The sequence below is a fragment of the Callithrix jacchus genome, chromosome X (genome assembly GCF_049354715.1).
Source record: "Callithrix jacchus isolate 240 chromosome X, calJac240_pri, whole genome shotgun sequence".
Taxonomy (NCBI): Eukaryota; Metazoa; Chordata; class Mammalia; order Primates; family Cebidae; genus Callithrix; species Callithrix jacchus.
Window position 1 is genome coordinate 103,164,970 of NC_133524.1, and position 21,396 is coordinate 103,186,365.

The following is a 21,396-nucleotide window of genomic DNA, read 5'->3' on the forward strand; positions in this document are numbered from 1 at the left end:
TGTCACTCTGGTATGAGGAGACCTGTTTATGCCAGTGAGAAGAGATCCTGAATTTCCTCTTCTATTTTCAAATGATCTTAACATTGATCTTTAAATTTACACTTAGGGCTTTACCTTAAAAGCAAATCTAGTTCACTAAAACCTTGATGAACCTCAGTTTGAGGGTGTGGATAAGGCATACAACTTTTCCTTTGACTTACCTTTCCATATTACCTTTTATCTCCTACTGGAATGCAGAAACCCTGGGAAAGCAGGTCTCAGAAAGGATTTTGACAAATGTTCACATCACCCAATAACTTTGCCAGTGGTTCCAGCCATTTTTCAATGAAGAGAATGTTTCCCATTTGCAGTTCTAGTTGGTTCTTTAGAAAATTCAGTGAATAGATCAGGTGCTGGAAGCCATGCAAGATCTCTACTGTTGATGAGTCTCTGAGGTGGAATCCCAAGCACCCCAGGATCTGAGTTTGGGTTCTGGAGTAGGCCACAAGGGAAAGCATTGCCCAAACTGTAAAAATGCTCATAAGAGAAAAGACAGTGTTTTATGTGGGATATCCACAATGAACCTCTAATACAGGTTGATTGCAAAGTCAGAATTAATGAATGACATCTTATATAGAGCAGCATTTTGTTGGGATAAATGGTAGGTGGTTACCTCGCCTTCAGAGCTGTTATGTGATATACAGTTAATTGTAGCATGAAGCTCAATTACCAAGAGAACCAGCTAGAGGGACAGTCACATTTTGGAAAAAAGGTATACTCTGTAAGAGATGAAATAAGAGAATCATTAGGGGAGCTTTGATGGATGAAACACTCATAGCCAGCGAAACAAAATTATCTCCTACCTTGATTTAAAAAAGAATAGCAAATTTTGATGGTGCATTCATCAGGGGCTCAGTGGAGCTCTCTCTTCCTTGAAAAACTGATGATTCGTCAAATGTGGGCAAGGCGTAGGAGAAGTGGCTTGCTGGGGCACAGAAATAATGCCATGGCCTCTCATTTAGATGTAATAGTGAAATTATGAAAATGCTGTGAGTAAATTAAATTCATGGTAATTGAAGCACTTTTTATTTAAATCAGAGGCAGCCTTTTGAAGAAAAAGGAATCTTTGGGTAAAACTAGTATTTCCTCGGCATATACTATTATCTGTAGATTAGAATTTTGGATTGTGTTTTTCTTTAATTTGGCTTTTTCTTAAGATAAAAACTATAAAAGATGAGATGAGAGAACATTCATACTTTCTTTGACTAAAAGAAAATGGAGAATAATTTTTGCATAATATGTTTTGTTGGGAAGAAAGGGTGTGAGTTTGTGGAGCCATGTGCAAGATCCCGTGTTGAAATCCATGCATTTGTGCAATGCATGGAAGCCACAGAAGTATTTTTGAACAAAAAGAACACAAAGATGTAACTGTCTACATTTTACATTGTTTTTTTATCATCATTATCATCTAAAGAGTCATTTTAAGTTGCAAGGCATTTAACACTATTAACCTTAATATATATGTGTATTATTTATAAATTGCTAAAGAGGAAGCCTGAATATGGTCTTACACACTCTGAGCTTGGAAAAGTACAAGGCAATGGAATAAGGGGGTCAGCTGTGGAATCACCAATGATCACAGACATGAGTGGTCAGAGGGAAGAAATCGATGGAGTCAGTACAGGGCTCCTTCCTTAGACCTCCATCCTATTACTGGGTGATATAATCCACTCCCAGAAACTCAACTTCTACCTCACAAAATTACATATCTCTAACCCAGATTGCTCTCCTGTGTTCCTAGCCATTTATCCAGCTGCCTATTAGTTATACCTTCCAGGATGGTCTACACATATCTCAGTCTCAAAGTTTCCAAAAGCAAACTCATCATACCCTCAAGCCTTCTGGTTCTCCTTCATTCCACATTTTAAATCGATCATATCACTCTCTACTGAAACCCCCGTGCCAAAAATCTGGGCATTGCCCTAGGGGTTTTCTTCATTCTTATTGCCCAAATTTAATGAGTTATGATTTCCTGTGAATATTATCTTCTAAATATCTCTCAAAATTTCTCACTTCTTTCGATCCCTGCTGCCACTGCATCAAGTCCAAGGCCTGAACTACTGCATCAGCTCCAAACAAGCCACACTGCCTCCTATCTCCTCTATCTCAACCTCTCTTCTTTATGCTTTATCAAATCTCTATATTGTAATCATAGTCCTCTTTCTGTAAAAGTCACTGAGACAGGTAGGAAGCCAGTGATCAGATGGTTACACTTAGGCCTTGGCTCCTGGAGCTAGCAGTTCAGACCTCACAGTGATTTGGAACTCTGACTTGCTAATAGAGATGTTAAAAGTTCCCAAAAGAAAAAAGTACTTATAAAGTATGCCCAAGAAGCCATTTGCATGTCTCAGAAAGAAAGACCTTTTCAGCTCTATAATACATTCTGTATTGCAAAACTAGGTATTCCTAGCTACTCATTAACCCTAGCATTAATGGCAAAATGATATTTTCAAAGTCAATACCCAAAACCAAGTCCAAAAGGAACAGAGTGAAAAATGATAAGGATGGAAATTTGTGTGATTGCTTTGACTGCCAGATCCTTCATATAAAGCAAAAGAGGAAGAGGACTGTCAGAGCTGGAAGGCATCAGTCCCTGCTAGGAAAAGTGTCTTTTCATCAGGCAGAATGAGGCAAAAGCACCAAAAGCCAGCAGGAGAAAGTTCTCACTATTGGGCTAAACAATGCTGGGACTGGTAGCCTTTTGAGGGAGAAAAGTGTATATACACAGAGGCTGGATGAGCCTCCTAATGGTGCTGTAGAAATTCTTTGAAGATGAAATGATGTCAAAGGTAGCTTTCAACACTAGACCTCTGGTTCTGCACACATATACTTCTGTTCAGGGTAAAAATCAGTCCTGTCTTTTGCTCACTAAAATCCCCTATTCCCTCCCTTGGCCATATTACTCCAAAAGAGGATGCAGAAGGAGACAAAGATAGTGGAATATAATATTCCACTGTCCACTATTAACTATGTACTTATTATATGCAAAGAAGCAATGGAAACAAAGAGAACTGGGCTCAGTCAGGAGACATGAGTTCAACCTTGCCACCAACAGTTTCTAGCTCTAGTAGAGGTAGTAGGAGGAGCAGTAGCAGTAACAGTAGCAGCAGCAGTAGTAGAAGTAGTAACAGAAATTCCTGCATTTGAATATTTACCATGTGCATGGCATTTTGTGAAGCATCTGATTCCAAACACTGCCAGCTTCAGTACTACACTGAAAATGTATATGGGTTTCTCACTGTAGCCAGAGCTCCAGGTCTCATTTTCACTGCTCTGTGTCTTCTGCTCCTAGAGGTCTAGCCTCTGTGGCCCTGTGACCTGCAGGCACTGTTGACATTCAGGGATGTGGCCATAGAATTTTCTCTGGAGGAGTGGCAATGTCTGGACTCTGCTCAGCAGAATTTATATAGGCATGTCACGTTAGAGAACTACAGAAACCTTATCTCCCTGAATCGCTCCAAAATGGCTGACTAGACACAGCAAGGAGGAATGTTGGCCACCAAGGGACTGAGACATAAGGATGACTGGCACACTCCTAGCAGATTTGCAGAGGGAAGACATTAAGAGCAAATGGAGGGCAACCACAAATGCTGGACCGAAGGGAAAGAAAGCTGGGAACACTGCATGGGGTACTATGCACAGGGACTCATTCCTGGCCCCAAACGACTCTTGCAGAAGGGGAGAGTTGAACAGGCAAGGAGAAACCTACTCTTGCCACAGGCCCTGAGAATCCTGGCAGAACCCTTGGCTACCACAGACACTTGAGTTGGCAGGGAGAGTTGCTTAGAGAAATGATAGGGGTGGAACTCCAGCCAGTGCAAGAGCCCAAAGTATTTAATGCCAGAGTATCTGTAGTAAAGCACAGCCAGGGACAACCATTCCACTAGGGTCAATTTGCTCCCATAAGAGACTTCGGCCCTAGGAGAACTATTGGTCCTGAATTCTGCATGGTGGTCTTGCCTATGAGATGGACCCAGTCTGACCTAAGCACATCTCAGACTGCTGGCCTCCGTTGGGGCACAAGTCTGGCCATGCCTCCCTACACTGCAGCCCCCAAAACCCTCCTGGGGGCCCAAATCATAGCTCCTCCACTAGTGGACTGTGCTTGACTGGTAGAGTGCTCCAGCAAAGTGGCCTCTGCAGACAGGCACCAGCCCCCTCCACTCTACCCTCCCGCTACTGCATCCTCTCCTGTGCTACCTTACCTGAACATGCTCACCCACAGCCACCCCCACATAGCTTTGCCAGCATATGTGTGCACAATTAGACCTTACCTTGCCTTCCTTGACAGTGCACATGTGCATATGCACCTTGCCATGCTACTGCTGATGGAGTAATTGCATCCTGTACCACCTCCCAGCCACACCATCATTGTCATCCGGAGCCTGCCAGCCTTACCCCTGCCAGAGCCCTGCCCTGTGACAACACTGCCTTCACTGAGAAACAGGCATGGAGAATAGTGGATCCTCTCTCATCCTAAGTGGCCATTGCTTCCTGCATGAATGAGCATAGAGGTTGCACACAGTCCTATGCCCAAGAGCACCCTACTCCCATGTTAACACCACCACCAATGTGAATGCATTCACAGTCACCAGTGAAAGCCACCTGCCTCCCCAAGCTGTGCTGCCACTGCCACTGCTCCAAATGCCCACAAGGAGATCAGTACCCCAGCACCCACTAGCACCCTGCAGCAGCCAAGGAGCATGCACCCTGTCACATTGCTGCTGCTGCTGCTGCTGCTGACACATACAAGCAGGGATGAATTCCACTGTGACTGCCCTACAAATTGCTTTGGCTGGCACCATCCATCCGAGTGTTGTGACAAACAGTCCAGGAGTACCTTGGCCCCTCCAGTGCAGCAGGTTTCTACTCTCGAGGAGCCAGAGAACAAAGCTCGTGTCTGGTACCAGTCTACCAGGGTTAGAACATGCAGTCCAGGAGTTCTCAGCTAAGCATTGGCCCCCTAAAATCTTCCAGAAAAGAAGCCAGTTGACTGAGTCCATGAAATACCACAATCAAACCCCCAAGGTCATTAAATAAGATAAAAGAAAAAATACCCATCCAAAGGAGAGCAACTTCAATGACTGAAGTACAATCAGTTCACAAAGGTGACAAAGAACCAGTGCAAGAACAAGAACTCTGACAACTCAAAAACCCAGAGTGACATCTTTCCTCTCAGCAACCACACTAATTCTCCAGCAAGGGTTCTTAACTAGGCTGAGATAGCTGAAATGACAGAAGTAGAATTAAGAATATGGGTAGGAATTAAGATCATCCAGATGCAAGAGAACACTGAAACTCAATCCAAGGAAGCTAAGAATTGCAATAAAATGATATAGGAGCTAACACACAAAATAGCCAGTATAGAAAAGAATGTAACTGACCTGATAGAGTTTTAAAACACTACAAGAATTTGATAATGCAATTGAAAGCATTAATAACAGAATAGATCAAAGTGAGGAAAAAAATCTCAGAGTTTGAAGTCTGGCTTTCTGAAATGTAACAGTTAAATGAGAATAAAGAAAAAAGATGAAAAAGGAATAAACAAAATGGCCAATAACTATGGGAACATGTAAAGTGACAAAATATGTGACTTATAATGGCCCTGAAAGAGACGGGGAGAAAAGAAGCAACTTGGAAAACATATTTCAGGGTATCATCCATGAGAACATCCCCAACCTAGCTAGCCAGGCCAACATTCAACTAAGAAAATGCAGAGAACCCCTAAAAGGTATTTCCCAAGATAATCATCCCCAAGACATATAGTCATATTTTCCAAGGTCAAAATAAAAAAAATAAATAAAGGCAGCTAGAGAGAAAGGACAGGTGACCTACAAGGAGAAGTCCATCAGACTAAGACAGATATCTCAGAAGAAACCCTACAAGCCAGAAGAGACTGGGGGCTAATATTCAACATTGTTAAAGAAGAGAAATTCCAACCAAGAATTTCATATCTGGCCAAACTAAGCTTCATAAGTGAAGGAGAAATAAGATCATTTTCAAACAAGCAAATGCTAAGGGAATTCATTACCACAAATCAAAACTACATTGAGATACCATCTCATGCCAGTTAGAATAGCGATCATTAAAAAATCTGGAGACAACAGACCCTGGAGAGGATGTGGAGAGATAGGAACACTTTACACTGTTGGTGGGAGTGTAAATTAGTTCAACCATTGTGGAAGACAGTGTGGCAATTCCTCAAGGACCTAGAAATAGAAATTCCATTTGACCCAGCAATCCCATTACTGGTTATATATCCAAAGGACTATAAATCGGTCTACTATAAGGACATATGAACACAAATGTTCACTGCAGCACAGTTTACAATAAAAAAGACTTGGAACCAACACAAATGCCCATTGATGATAGACTGGACAGGGAAAATGTGGCACATATACACCATGGAATATTATGCAGCCATCAAAAATGATGAGTTCGTATCCTTTGTAGGGACATGGATGAACCTGGAAACCATCATTCTCAGCAAACTGACACAAGAACAGAAAATCAAACACTGCATGTTCTCACTCATAGGCGGGTGTTGAACAATCAGAACACATGGACACAGGGAGGGGAGCATCACACACTGGGGTCTGTTGGGGGGGAATAGAAAAGGGACTGTGGGGGGTGGGGAGTTGGGGAGAGATAGCACGGGGAGAAATGCCAGATATAGGTGAAGGGGAGGAAGGCAGCAAATCACACTGTCACGTGTGTACCTAAGCAGCAATCTTGCATGTTCTTCACATGTACCCCAAATCCTAAAATGCAATTTAAAAAAAAGAAAAGAAAAAAGTCCTGCAAGAAGCACTAATTATGGAAAGAAAAGGGTATTATCAGCCACTACAAAAACACACTTAAGCACATAGACCAGTAATACTATAAAGCAACCACACGAACAAGTCTTCAAAATAACCAACTAATGACATGATGACAGGATCAACTCCACAAATATCACTACTAACCTTGAAGGTAAACAGGCTATATGCCCCAATTAAAAGAACAGAGTGGCAAGCTGGATAAATAATCAAGACCCAATGGTATACTGTCTTCAGGAGAACCATCTCACATTCAAAGACACATATTGGCTCAAAATGAAGGGATGAAGAAAAATCTACCAAGCAAATAGAAAACAGAAGAAAAGCAGAGATTGCAATCCTAACTTCAGACAAAACAGACTTTAAACCAACAAAGATCAAAAAAGGTCATTACATAATGGTAAAGGGTTCAATTCAACGAGAAGACATAACTATCCTAAATATATATGCACCCAATACAGGAGTGCCCAGATTCATAAAGCAAATTCTTAGAGACCTTCAAAGAGACTTAGACTCCCACACAATAATAATGAGAAACTTCAACACCCACTGACGGTACTAGACAGGTCATTGATGCAGAAAATTGACAAAGATATTCAGGACCTGAACTAAACACTGGACCAAATGGATCTGATAGACATCTACAGATCTCTGCAACCCCAAACAACAGAATATACATTCTTCTCATTGCCACATAGCACATAAAATTGACCACACAATTGGACATAAAACAATCCTTGACAAATGCAGAAGAGCTGACATCATAGCAGCTATGTTGTCAGACCACAGCAGAATAAAAATAGAATTTGGACTAAGAAAATCATACAAAGCATGGAAATCAAACTGCTTCTGAACGACTTTTAGGTAAATTATGAAATTAAGGCAGAAATAAGAAGTTTTTTTTAATTAATGAGCAGAAATTAGGAAGTTGTTTTATTTTTTTTTAATTAATGAGAGCAAAGATAATACCATACCAGAATCTCTGGGAAACAGGTAAAGTAGTGTCAAGAAGGAAATTTAAAGCAGTAAATGCCCACATAAAAAAATTAGAAAGATTCCAAATTAAAGACCTAACATCACAACTAAAAGAACTAGAGAAGCAAGAGAAGACAAACCCCAAAGCTAGCAGAAGACAAGAAATTACCCAAATCAGAGCTGAACTGAAGGAGATTGAGACAGAGAAATATTAAAAAGATAAAGAAATCCAGGAGTTTATTTTTTGAAAAAAAAAAAATAAGATAGACCATTAGCTAGACTAATAAGGAAGAAAAGAGAGAAGATCCAAATAAGGATAATTGGAAACAGCAGACAGAACACTAGCACTCACCTCACAGAAATACAAATAATCATCAGAAAATGTTATGAATCCCTCTATGTACACAATCTACAAGATTTAGAAGTGAATAAATTTCTGGACACATACACTCTCTGAAGACTGAAACTTAGGAAGAAAGTTAATCCCTGAACAGACCAATAATGACCTCTGAAACTGAATCAGTAATAAACAGCTCATGAACCAAAAAAGTTCAGGACCAGAAGGATTCACATTTGAATTCTACCAGATGTACAAAGAAGGGTTTGTACCATTCCTACTGAAACTATTCCAAGAAACTGAGGAGGAGGGACCCCTCTCCATCTCATTCTTTGAGGCCAGCATCATCCTGATAACAAAACCTGGCAGAGACACAATAAAAAAAGAAAACCTCAGGCCAATATTCTTGATGAAAATTGACGTACAAATCTTCAACACAAACTGAATACAGCAGCACATCAAAAAGCTTACCCACCTTAATCAAGTAGGCTTTATTCTTGGGGTGCAGGGTCAGTTTAACATATACCAATCAACAAATGTGATTCATCTCATAAACAGAACTAGAGACAAAAACCACATGATTATCTCAATAGATGCAGAAAAGCCTTTTGATAAAATTCAACATTTCTTTATGTTAAAAACTCTCAATAAACTAGGTATTGAAGGAACATAACTCAAAATAATAAGAGCTATCTATGGCAAATCCACAGTGAACATCATACCGAAGGGGAGAAAGCTGGAAAAATTCCCTTTTAAACCTGGCACAAGGCTCTCTCACTACTCCTGTTAAACACAGTATTAGAAGTTTTGTCCAGAGAAATCAGGCAAAAGAAAGAAATAAAGAGCATCTAAATACAAAGAGAGGAATTCAAACTATCCCTGTTTGTAGGCAACATGATTCTATATCTAGAAAACCGCACTGGGTTGGCCCAAATTGGTTTAAGCTGTTAACCAATTCAGCAAAGTTTCAGGATACAAAATAAATATACAAAAATTACTAGATTCCTGTATACCAACAACAGTCAAGCCAAGAGCCAAGTCAGAAATGCAATCCCATTCACAGTTGCCACAAAAAGCACAAAATACCAAGGAATTCAGCTAATACAGGAATTCTGTAGATCTTTCAAAGGTGAAAGATCTCTGCAAGAACTACAAAACACTGCATGAATAAATCAGAGTTAACACAAAAAAAAAATGGAAAACCATTCCATGATCAGGGATAGAAAGAAACAATATTATTAAAATAGCCATATTGCCCAAAGCAATTTTTAAATTCAATGCTATTCCTATCAAACTACCTATGACATTCTTAACATAACTAGAAAAACTATTTTAAAATTCACATGGAACCAAAAAGGAGCCTGATAGCCAAGGTAATCTTAAGGAAGGAAAAAAAAAACTGCTGGTGGCATCACATTACCTGACTTTGACTTATACTACAGGGGTATAGTAAGCAAAACAGCATGATACTGATACAAAAACAGACACATAGACTAATGAAACAGAATAAAGAGACCAGAAATAAGGCCACACACCTATAACCATCTGATCTTCAACAAAGCTGACAAAAACAAGCAATGGGTAATGGACCCTCTATTCAATACATGGGACTAATAACTTGCTAGCTGTATGCAGAAGATTGAAGCAAGAGCCCTTCCTTACACAATATCCAAAAATAAACTCAAGATGGATTCAAGACTTAAGTGTAAAACCCAAAACTATAAAAACCCTTGAAGACAGCTTGGGTAATACCATCCTGGATATAGGAAGTAGCAAAGATTTCATGTCAAAGACATGAAAGCATGTAGCAACAGCAAAAATTGACAAATGGCATCTAAGTAAACTAAAGAGCATCTTTACAGCAAAAGAAACTATCAACAACATAAACAGACAAACTACAGAATGGGAGAAATTTACTGCAAGCTATGCATCTGAGAAAGATCTAATGTCCAGCATCTATAAGGAACTTTAAACAAATTTACAAGATAAAAACGACCCCATTAAAAAAGTGGGCAAAGGACATGAGTGGACTTTTCAAAAGAAGACATACATGCACCCAAAAAACATGTGGAAAGAAAAGCTCAACATCACTGATCATTGGAGAAATGCACATCAAAACAACAATGAAATACCATCTTACATCCATCAGAATGACTATTATTAAAAAGGCAATAAATGATAGATGCTGGTGAGGTTGTAAAAAAAAGCAAACGCTTATACATTGTTAGTGGGAGTGTAAATTATTTTAACTCTTGTGGAAAGTAGTGTGGCTATTCTTCAAAGAGCTAAAAATCGAAATATCATTTGACCCAGCGATCCAATAACTGGATATTTACCCAAAGAAATAGAAATCATTTTATCATAAAGACACATGCACACGTATGTTCACTACAGCACTATTCACAACAGCAAAGACATGCAATCAATGGTAGACTGGACAAAGAAAATGTGGCACAAGGCCTGGGGTGCAGTGGCTCATGCCTATGATTTCAGCACTTTGGGAGGTGAAGAGTGTTCAAGATCAGCCTGGCAAAACTCTGTCTCTACAAAAATTAGCCAAGCATGGCAGTGGATGCTTGTACTCCCAGCTACTTGGGAGGCTGAGGCAGGAGAATCATTTGAGCCTAGGATGCAGAAGTTGCAGTGAGTTGAGATCACACCCAGCCTGGGTGACAGAGTGATACCCTGTCTCAAAAAAAAAAAAAAAAAAAAAAAAGAAAAGTAAAGAAAGGAAGGAAGGAAGGAAAGAAGAAAGGAAGGAAGGAGGAAAAGAGAGAAAATGTGGTACATATACACCATGGAATACTGTACAGCCACTGAAAGAACAAGATCATGTTCTTTGCTGGAACATGAATGAAGCTGGAGGCCATTATCCTTAGCAAACTAAATACTGCATGTTCTCACTTAAAGTGGAAGCTAAAAGATGAGAACACATAGACACAAAGAGGGAAACAACAGACACTGGGGCCTACCTGAGGGTAGAGGGTAGGGAAAATAACCATTGGGTACTAGGTTTAATACCTGGGTGATGAAATTAACTACAACAAAACCCTACGGCATTAGTTTATCTATGTAACAAACCTGCACATGTACCTCTGAACTTAAAATATAAGGTTTTTAAAAAAGAAAGAGTAGACCAAGAAATAAGACACTTGTAGATGGCATATAGTCTATAAGAAATTCATTTTAAAATATAAAAATACATACAGATTAAAAGTACATAGATGGAGGAAGATACATCATGCCAACACTAATCAAAAAAAAAAAAAACAAAATAACTTATGTTAATTTCACATAGAGCTGACTTTGGACCAAAGAAAATTATCAGGGATAAAGATGGGCATAACAAAATGATGAAGAGATCAAATCTGATAATAGATAAAGTGGGTCAATTCCTTGAAAGATACAATCTGCCCAAACTCACACAAGAAGAAATAGACAATCTGAATAGGCAAATATCTATTAAACAGGTTGAATCAATAATTAATAACCTTCTAAAACAGAAAGCACCAGGCCCAGATGGGTTCACTAGAGAATTCTACCAAACATTTAATTACCAGTTATGCTTATTCTTTATAATCACTGTTAAAAGATAAAAGCAGGGGACATACTTCTTAACTCATTCTACAAAGCCAACCTCATCCTATACCAAGGCAGACACAGAAACAACTATAAGAAAACAACTACATACCAACATCTCTCTTAGATACTGTTGCAAAATATTCAACAAATAATATTCAACAAAATATTAGCAAATCAAACCCAAAAATGTATAAAAAGAAGTATACACTACCACCAAGTGGGATTTATCCCAGCAAAGCTGGTTCAACATTTGAAAATCACTTCAATATAATGTATCACATCGATAAGATAAAGAAGAAAAATCATGGGATCATATCAATAGATGGCAGTAAAAGCATTTGACAAATGCTTTTCATAATAAAAACTCTCACTAAACTAGAAACAGAGGGGAATTTTCAACTTTATAAAGAATATCTAAAAAAATCTACAGCTAACATTATACTTAATGGTAAATACTAGAAGGTTTCCCACTAAGTTTAGGAACAAGGCAAGGATAACTCCTCTCGGCACTCCTTGTCAACATCATACTGAAAGCTCTAGCGAATGCAATAAGACAAGAAAAGGAAATTAAGATGTGCTGATTAGGAAGTAAGAAATAAAACTATATTTATTCATAGATGACATTATTGTCTATGGTTAAAACCTGAAATGCTCAACAAAAATCTCCTGGAACTAACAAGCAATTATAGTGAGGTTCCGAGGCACAGGGTTAATATATAATACAAAAGTAAATCAGTTTCCTATATACCAGCAATAAACAAGTGGAACTTGAAATTAAAAATACAATACCACTTACATTAGCACTCCACAAAATAGAATAGTTATAAAACTAACAAAATATGTATAAGGAAATATGTATGAGGAAAACTCTTAAAAGAAATTAAATAACTAAATAAATGGAGCAATATTCTATGCTCATGGACAGGAACACTCAATATTGTTTTGATGTCAGTTTTTCCCAACTTGATCTACAGATTCAATGCAATCGCAATCAAGATACTAGGAAGTTATTTTGTATATTTTGACAGACTGATTCTAACATTTATAGAGAGAAACAAAAGATCCAAGGTAGCCAACACAATATTAAAAGAGAAGAACAAAGGTGGAGAACTAACACTAATCAACTTCAAGATGCATTATAAAGCTGCAGCAATCAACACAGTGTGGTATTGGTGGAAGAATAAACAAACAGACCGATGGAGCAGAATAGAGAGCCCAGAAATAGACCCACATAAATATATTAATAGTAAACTGGTCTTTGACAAAGGAACAAAGGCAATACAAATCGGGGGGGGGGGGTGGGGAGAGATAGTCTTTTCAACAAATAATGCTGGAAGAACTGGATACTCAAATACAAAATAAATAAATTTAGACACAGACCTTAAATCTTTCACAAAAACTGACTGATAAGTGGATCATAGGTCTATGATAAAATGGATCATAGACCTAAATGCAAAATGTACAATTATAAAATTTCTAAAAAATGTACATGAAAAAATCAATATAACCTTAGATTTGGCAATGGCTTTTTGGATTTGGAGAGCTCTAATGCAAAGTATGGACTCTGGGCAATAATAATGCATTAAAGTCAGTTTGTCAATTTAACAAATATGTCACTCTGGTGGAAGATGTTTTTAGCAGGTTTATTTATAATTGCCAAATCTTGGAAGCAACCAAGATGGTTTCCAATAGGTGAAAAGACAAATTGGGACACATCCAGACAAGGGATTTTTATTCAGTGTTTAAAAAGCTATGAAGCCATGAAAAGACATGGAATAAGCTTAAATTCATATGTAAGTGAAATAAGACAATATGAAAAGGTTACATACTGTATGATTCCACTTATATGATGTTCTACGTCAGGCAAAACTACAGAGACAGTTCAAAAAAAAAATCAGAGGTTGTCAGGTGTTAAGCTAGAGAAAGGGGTGTATAGGTGGAGTACACAGGAATTTTATGGGAGTAAAAATATGCTGTATGATATTATAATGATAGATACATGTCATTATACATTTGTCCAAGCCAATAGAATGTATGGAGAAAGCCCTGATGTAAACTATGGCCTATGGGAAATAATGATGCATTAATATAGATTTGTCAGTGTAACAAATATACCACTCTGGTGGAGGATGTTGATAATGGGGGAGGTTATATATGTGTGGGGATGGGGGTATATGGAAAATCTCTGCAACTTTCACTCAACTTTTCTGTAAATCTTAAACTGCTTTTAAAAATAAAGTCTACTTTTTAAAAAAATTTTTAAATCACTATTCTATACCCCAGAGTTAATACTCAATGATTTGAGTGGAATACATGAGGCTGCCACAGACCAATTGTACCAACTGGCAGCAAAGTTGCTCCAGTTACTGCAACTGATGTTTGTTTACCCAGGCAATATTTAGTTAGGCTCAACATGAACTACTACTTTAAACCTTCTAGATATTCACTGCTCAAAGGAGCCTACTAAGCAGCACTAGCAGTAGCAGACACCACAGTACATGGTTGTTCTGTCATACATGCTTTTAAAAACTAAGGCATTGGCTAAAGACATGATGAAGAGCACAGTGGAGTAAAATAAACACATAAAATTCTGTTAGACAAATTTGAAATCTCACATTAAAAAATCAAGATTCCAATGAGCAGCAATTCACTCTTCCCACAAGTAATTACTTATGGTTTCCAGAGGTTCAGTTTAAAATCAACTACATATATATATATATATATATATATATATCTACATATCTGTCTAGCAATATATACATATTGGCATGGGTGTCTGTCTATAAAGTGTTCTGAAGAGTAAACTGGTTTCATAGTCAAGGACAAAGAATGTTCTAATGACGAAATACGAAAATGAATTAATATGACAATATTAATAAAATAAACTACCCCATTCCTGGCATTACAGTGGAATCTTAACATGTGTGTATTTTTCTTATTATATGACATATATATTTGAATGACACCCCTGCAGCTGATACTAGGAGTAAAATGGGATATGCATGGAAAGCTATAGAGTGGGAAATTATTAAATGCTGTATTATAAGCAGTGCATTAAAACTGTTTTACTTCAATCAATGGGAAAAGGACTCTCTATTCAATAAATTGGGTGGGGATAACTGGCTAGTCATATGCAGAAGGATAAAACTGGAACCCTAGCTCTCACCATAAATAAAAATCAACTCAAGATGGATTAAAGATTCAAGGGTAAGACTTCACACTATAAAAATCCTAGCAGAAAACCCAGGAAGTATCTTTCTCAAGATAGGCTTTGGCAAAGAATTTATGGCTAAGTCCCGAGAATCAATTGCAGCAAAAATAAAAATTGACAAGTGGGGCCTAATTAAACTAAAGAGCTTCTGCACAGCAAAATAAATTACCAACAGAGTAAACAGACAGCCTACGTAATGGGAGAAAATATTTGCAAATTATGCTCCTAACAGAGATCTAAAATACAGAATCTACTAGGAGGTTAAACATTCAACAAGAAAAACCCAAAAATCTAATTAAAAAATTGGCAAAGGATATGAACAGATACTTCTCAAAAGAAGACATTGAAGTGGCCAACAATCATATAAAAATGCTCAACATCACTAATCATCAGAGAAATGCAAATCAAAACCACAGCAAGATACCATCTCACACCAGTCAGAATTGCTATTATTAAAAATTCAAACAACAACAATTGCTGACAAGGCTGTGGAGAAAAAGGAACACTTACATGCTGTTGGTAGGAATACAAACTAGTTCAGCCATTGTGGAAAGCACTTTGGAGATTTCTCAAAGAACTTAAAATAGAACTACCATTCGACCTGGCCATCCCACTACTGGGTACATACTCAAAAGGAAAATAATTCATTCTATGAAAAAGACAAGTGCACCCATATGTTCAATGCAGCACTATTCACAATAGCAAGGACATAGAATCAACCCAGGTGCCCATCAACAGTGGATTGGATAAAGAAAATGTGGTATATATACATCATAGAATACTACACAGCCATAAAAAAGAATAATATTGTGTCCTTTGCAGCAACATGGATGGAACTGAAGGCCATTATCCTAAGTGAACTAATTCAAGAACAGAAAACCAAATACTGCATGTTCTCACTTAAAAGTGGGAGCTAAACATTGAATACACACAAGTGTAAAGATAGGAACAATACACACTAGGGACCATTAAGATGGTAGAGGAAGAGAAAGAGATGTGGGCTGAAGAACCACCTGTTGGGAACAATGCTTACTGCCTGGGTAACAGAATTGTTGATACCCCAAGCCTCAGTGTCATACATATACCTATATAACAAACCTGCACATGTACCATCTAATCTATAATAAGTTGAAATTATTTTTAAAATCTGGATTATGTCAAAATGCTTAAGCAAGGAAAAACTGCTTTTTCTATAAAAGTATAAATATAAAATTGTGTTTTCCTAAATCACTTTCTATGGAATGTTAGCAAATCTTTCAGCTCCTATAAACCCCCAAAATTACCACAAATGAAAACATAATAATAGAATTTTGTCTCAGTAATACTAAGAAATACAGGTGGAGCATGGTTGCTCACATCTGAAATCCCAGCATTTTGGAGGTCCAAGGCAAGAGGATCACTTGAGCCCAGGAGTTTGAGATCATCCTGGGCAACATAAAAAAACTCCATCTTTACAAATAATAATAATAATAATAATAAATTAACCAAGTGTAGTGGCACTGCCTGTAATTCTATACTTAGGAGGTTGAGGTGGGAGGATTACTTGAGCCTGGTAGCTTGAGGCTGCAGTGATCTGTGATCATGCCACTACACAGCAGCCTGGGCAACATAGAAAAGCCCTGTATCAAAAAAGAAAGAAAGAAAGAAAGAAATTCAGCAGCAATATTAGTAGTAGTAAGATAATTTTCTAAAAGAAATTAGCTTTGCAGTATACTTAGTTGTCTGAAAGGCAATATACTTAACACTGTAATGAGAATTATCTCATTTGAACCCTCAAATATCCTGTGCCATAAACATTTTAACTTAAATGCACAGATTTGTTATAAAAATAAAATGATGAAGTTAACAATGGTTAAGAAAGACATATGAAATTGATATATTTGAATATTGAATGTATTTGCTCAGGTGCCTTAGTTATGATGAGAAGACAGTTACATTTATCATTAAAAATTAAGAAAACAAATTCATTTATCAATAAATATTAAAACAATTTATATCATTTTATTTCTGTGGGAATTGCAGAATTTTTCTGCAGTCACCAGTGATTCCCTTCTCTAAATGAACAATCACAGTTGTTTAATTTTGTGAAAAAGTAAATATATCACTCAATGCTTACTCATCAATCAATCAGATTGCTTAGTACACATTTCAAGATTATTTCATTTGAGCCAGGCAATACCCATAACATATAAAAATCACTCTCACCTTTGCATCTCAGGTTTACTAGGAGGTTTAAATGTGATAACTTGTCTAAAATACTTATGTAACCTAAAATACAACATAGCCACATCACTAACATATCACAATGTCCATTATTACAGCAATCAAGGCAAAATTTTAATGCCATAGTTATTTCCAAATTAGAGACTACTTATAAACACACAAGATATTAACCTTGAAAATATTACTATCATTAGTAAAGATTAACACTATTTCCTTGGGCTATGTTTAGATTTCAGGGTTCTCTATATTTTCTGAAGTCCAAGTGGGTTATCAAGGTCCAACTGTATCAACAGGTAGCAAAGTTGCTCCAGTTACCATAAATCATCATTTTGCTATTTGACAACTTCAAGTCGAGCCCTATATGTAGGGCTAGCTCAGTGCCAAGAACAAACTCAAAACAGTAAACTCCTAAGAAACATTAGTGATAACATGCAACAAAATATTTACAATCCGCAATCCCATCATTAAAACTATGAGGGTTGGCTATGGGATATTAGCAAGTTAAAGAATGTAGGCGCTTATAAATTACTGTAATAGCTAAAGGGTGGAAATCAGAGTGCTGCCACTACATTATTAAATTCAGGGGAAGCTACTACTGTTGCCACCCACAGCTAATTCCTACGCCCATGAAGCTAGGAACTAAACAATAGGATGCTAATTTGGCCTCTGTAATTGCCTTTACATACTCATAAAACTGGTGGCCAGACTCTGGAATACTGAGTCCAGCCACAGCTGCCATTCTCTTATCCGTGACCTTGCCAACAGCAATAGTAGCAGAAAGATGTCCTCCATCTCACTTCCACCTTACAAATCTAAGACAAGTCTATCTAATTGGCAGAAACTAATTTGCTATCAGAACCCTAACTATAATTAGAAGGGCAGAATGAAGGTTAGGTTGGTCAATTCACAATATTTGCTACATTTATTAAGGATTTATGTACCTCTATTCATAAATGCAATTAGTCTATTTTTCTGAATTGTCTTTATCAGGTTTGTATTAAGGTTATACTACTTTATAAGAATAATTGAATATCTGTTTATGTTTGTGTGCGTGCCTGCGTTATTTTGTAGAACATAGGAAATACTTATTTTTAGAAGTTGTTTAGGAAATATTTAACACTCTTTTCCATTTGCTTTTATAAATACTTTTTATTTAAAAAAACAATTGTTTCATATCTGTTTAGAAAAATAATAGAACAGGTGGTGATAACAACCCAAAACTCTCAGCATGTTCAATTGGCTCTATAGGGCAGTTCTCCTCCAAATGGTGACTCACAAACTAAGCTGCTTTGAGTTTTGGCACTATCTCAATCGAAGATCTCATCTTTTGCCATGAAAAAGAGAGAACACAAAGGCAATTAAATACTCCTGCCAAATAGTGACTGTCACACTGGTCATGTGGCTCTAAAAGAGATGGTAAGTGTATGTCCAGGAAGTAAAGGAGAAATATATATTGGTGAACACAGTTATCTCTATCATAGTTCACCAAATATTTGCTTCATTCTTCTTCCCACAGGGAAAACTCACTCACCTTTTCTCCAAGGAAGACACCACAAACCCCAGTCAGTCACAATTTAAAAGTCCAGAATCTCCCAGTGATTTACAGTACTCTCCATCAGGTGAAGTTGTGATTCCTGTTTCTTGAGACCTATAAACTAAAAAGATAGGTCCCCACTCACCCGATATGCAATGGTGAAGCAAGGATGGAGTAACCACAATGAAAACTCTTATTCACCGAAGCGAATTGTAGCAGGCATTGTGCATCTCTCTTTTCCAGGGAGGTTGGAGATATTCCTTTATCAGGTCTTCATTCTTTTCTCTGTAGCAGTTCTCTTGTTCATTGTTCTCTGTGGCCCCCATGATTCACCCTCTTGGTAAGTTCTTCCTTTTCCATTATCTTCCTCAGCAGTAACTAAAGTGAACATTATGGAATATGTCCTCTTGTGGGATATGTATTTCTCTCAGCCTGTTTCTTGCCTACACAGTTTTGATGGCCTAAGGATTGTTTTAAATCTTATGACCTACATTGTGTCCAATGGCCTAAACTGGTTTATTTCTGGCTGCCCAAATATCATTTTAAATCTTTGTCACAGGCTTTCTTAATTTAGGCTCATGATTTAACAGTTCAATTGTCCCAACCTTAATAGGTTTGGTTTCAGTCAGTTCCACATGTGAATAGCCACATCCAAAACTCTTTTGCAGGCATAGCTCAGATTTGTAGCCCGTTTTTTCATTTGTTTGCTTTCCTGCCATCCCCCATATCTCCCTGTACCTTCAGTGTGGATTAATCTGAGACTGTTAGTCTTCTATGGGAAGTCTATATCCTTAAGATAATCTTGGCATGTAGTAATTTTATTTAACTAAAAGGTTTTATAGGGTGTCACACCATTAGTCTAATTTTTCCCTGAAAGCACTCTAAATTTTTTTTTTACAGTTTGAGGTTGAAACTCAGCTGGTTTTTTTCAAACATGCAAAATCTGAAGTTTCTGTACTCTCTATTCCCCTTTATTTCTGTATGCAAACCAGCTAATTATTTCTGATTTCACCTCATTCTTGTACCATCTCTCCAATCAAAGCCAGTAGCAATCAACAAGCACTACTATCACCCCTATTAACATTACTAACGTTCTGTTTTCTAGACTCTTTTCTACTAACATTTTTCACAATTTTTTATTCTAGAGTTACAGGTTCTCTAATTTTTTTGTGTTGAGTTCGTTGCAGGTGACCATTATACCAAATTTTTGCCACTGCAAAATCCTGCTACAAAACCACTTAGCCCATGTCATATTTCAGGTTTTTGTTAAAATACTCCACTTTCAGTATCAATTTCTGTATTAGTCAGAATAGGCTAAGCTATGCTATGGTGACAAATAGTTCTATAATCTCAGTGGTTTAACACAACTAAAGCATCTTTCTGACTCATACAAATTACACTGTGGATTCAGGCAACTCTCTTGAGTGTCTGCTCTCTAGATGGTGACTAAGTAATCAAGCTACTTCAAATTTAAAGCTATGGCATCTCAACACAAGGCCTCCTCTACCACTGCAACCAGGAAAGATAAATGCTAAGAGAGTTTCACATTATCAATTAAATGTTGTGACCTGAAATCTAAATACATCATTTCTCTTCACACACCTTCGGCCAGAACCAGTTATATGACTCTGACTAATAACAAAAGGAATAGGAATTATAGCTTTCCAGTACCCATTAAATGGAGGAGAACCAGATACTTGTTGAACTCCAGTATTTAAACCTCAGGTACTACTGGATGTAGTATAGCTTGTAGTTAAAAGAGTACACCTGGGGTCACAAACTAAATTCAAGCCCTAGCTCTTCCATTTGCTACCTAACAACTGGTTTAAACCCTAAGCTCTGGTTTAAAATGTGAGTAATAATATGCTTGTACAATGCTTAACATAGTTCCTGGCACACAGGAAACATTTACTTAATTATTTGATATGATGTATGGTACAGAAAAACATTGTGACTCACTAAGCTGTGATCATGACCACTGAGAAAGCTGCTTCAGACAACCTCATGGACATATAGCAGCACCACTTGTAACACATGCATTATGACAGTTCTCAAATCATTTACTAAGTCTTTAACAGACTGGAAAAATGTTGACACTGTTATAGTCCCCATGGCAAATTAAAGTGAAGACTGTGATGATAGCAGTGTGTTGACAGGAAGAAAATTACTGTGACAGAGGCTATTTTATTTGCTAAAATGTCATAAATTTTGTGGAACAATTACCATTTACTATAATCAGGACTTACTTCAAAATTACATGCTGAAATAGAAATCTGAAAAGGAAACATACAGCAAGAACAAGTAAATGACCCTGAAGAGGCTCTCAAAAGAGCTCTGTGTAGCATCCTTTTATTTGGTTTCTGCAAATGCTATTACAAACCGCCTGATAAATAATTTTACCCTAAATGGTATTACAAAGCCTCCTGATAAGTAATTTTACCCTATCTTTGTCTGTCATTAATGAGGATTTTTGAATAAATAAAATTTTATAATTTGTGCTATTGAATGATGATTGGGTCTTTTTAATGAAGGAAGTGTGTGTCACAAATAATTTTTTGTAAGAGAACTCCTAAATTAAATGTATTTATTATGCTTATGACCCTAAATACCAAGGGCTTATGCAACGCTTTATTTTTTGTACTTTCATGGAAAATATTCATTGTAAGTTTAAAACATT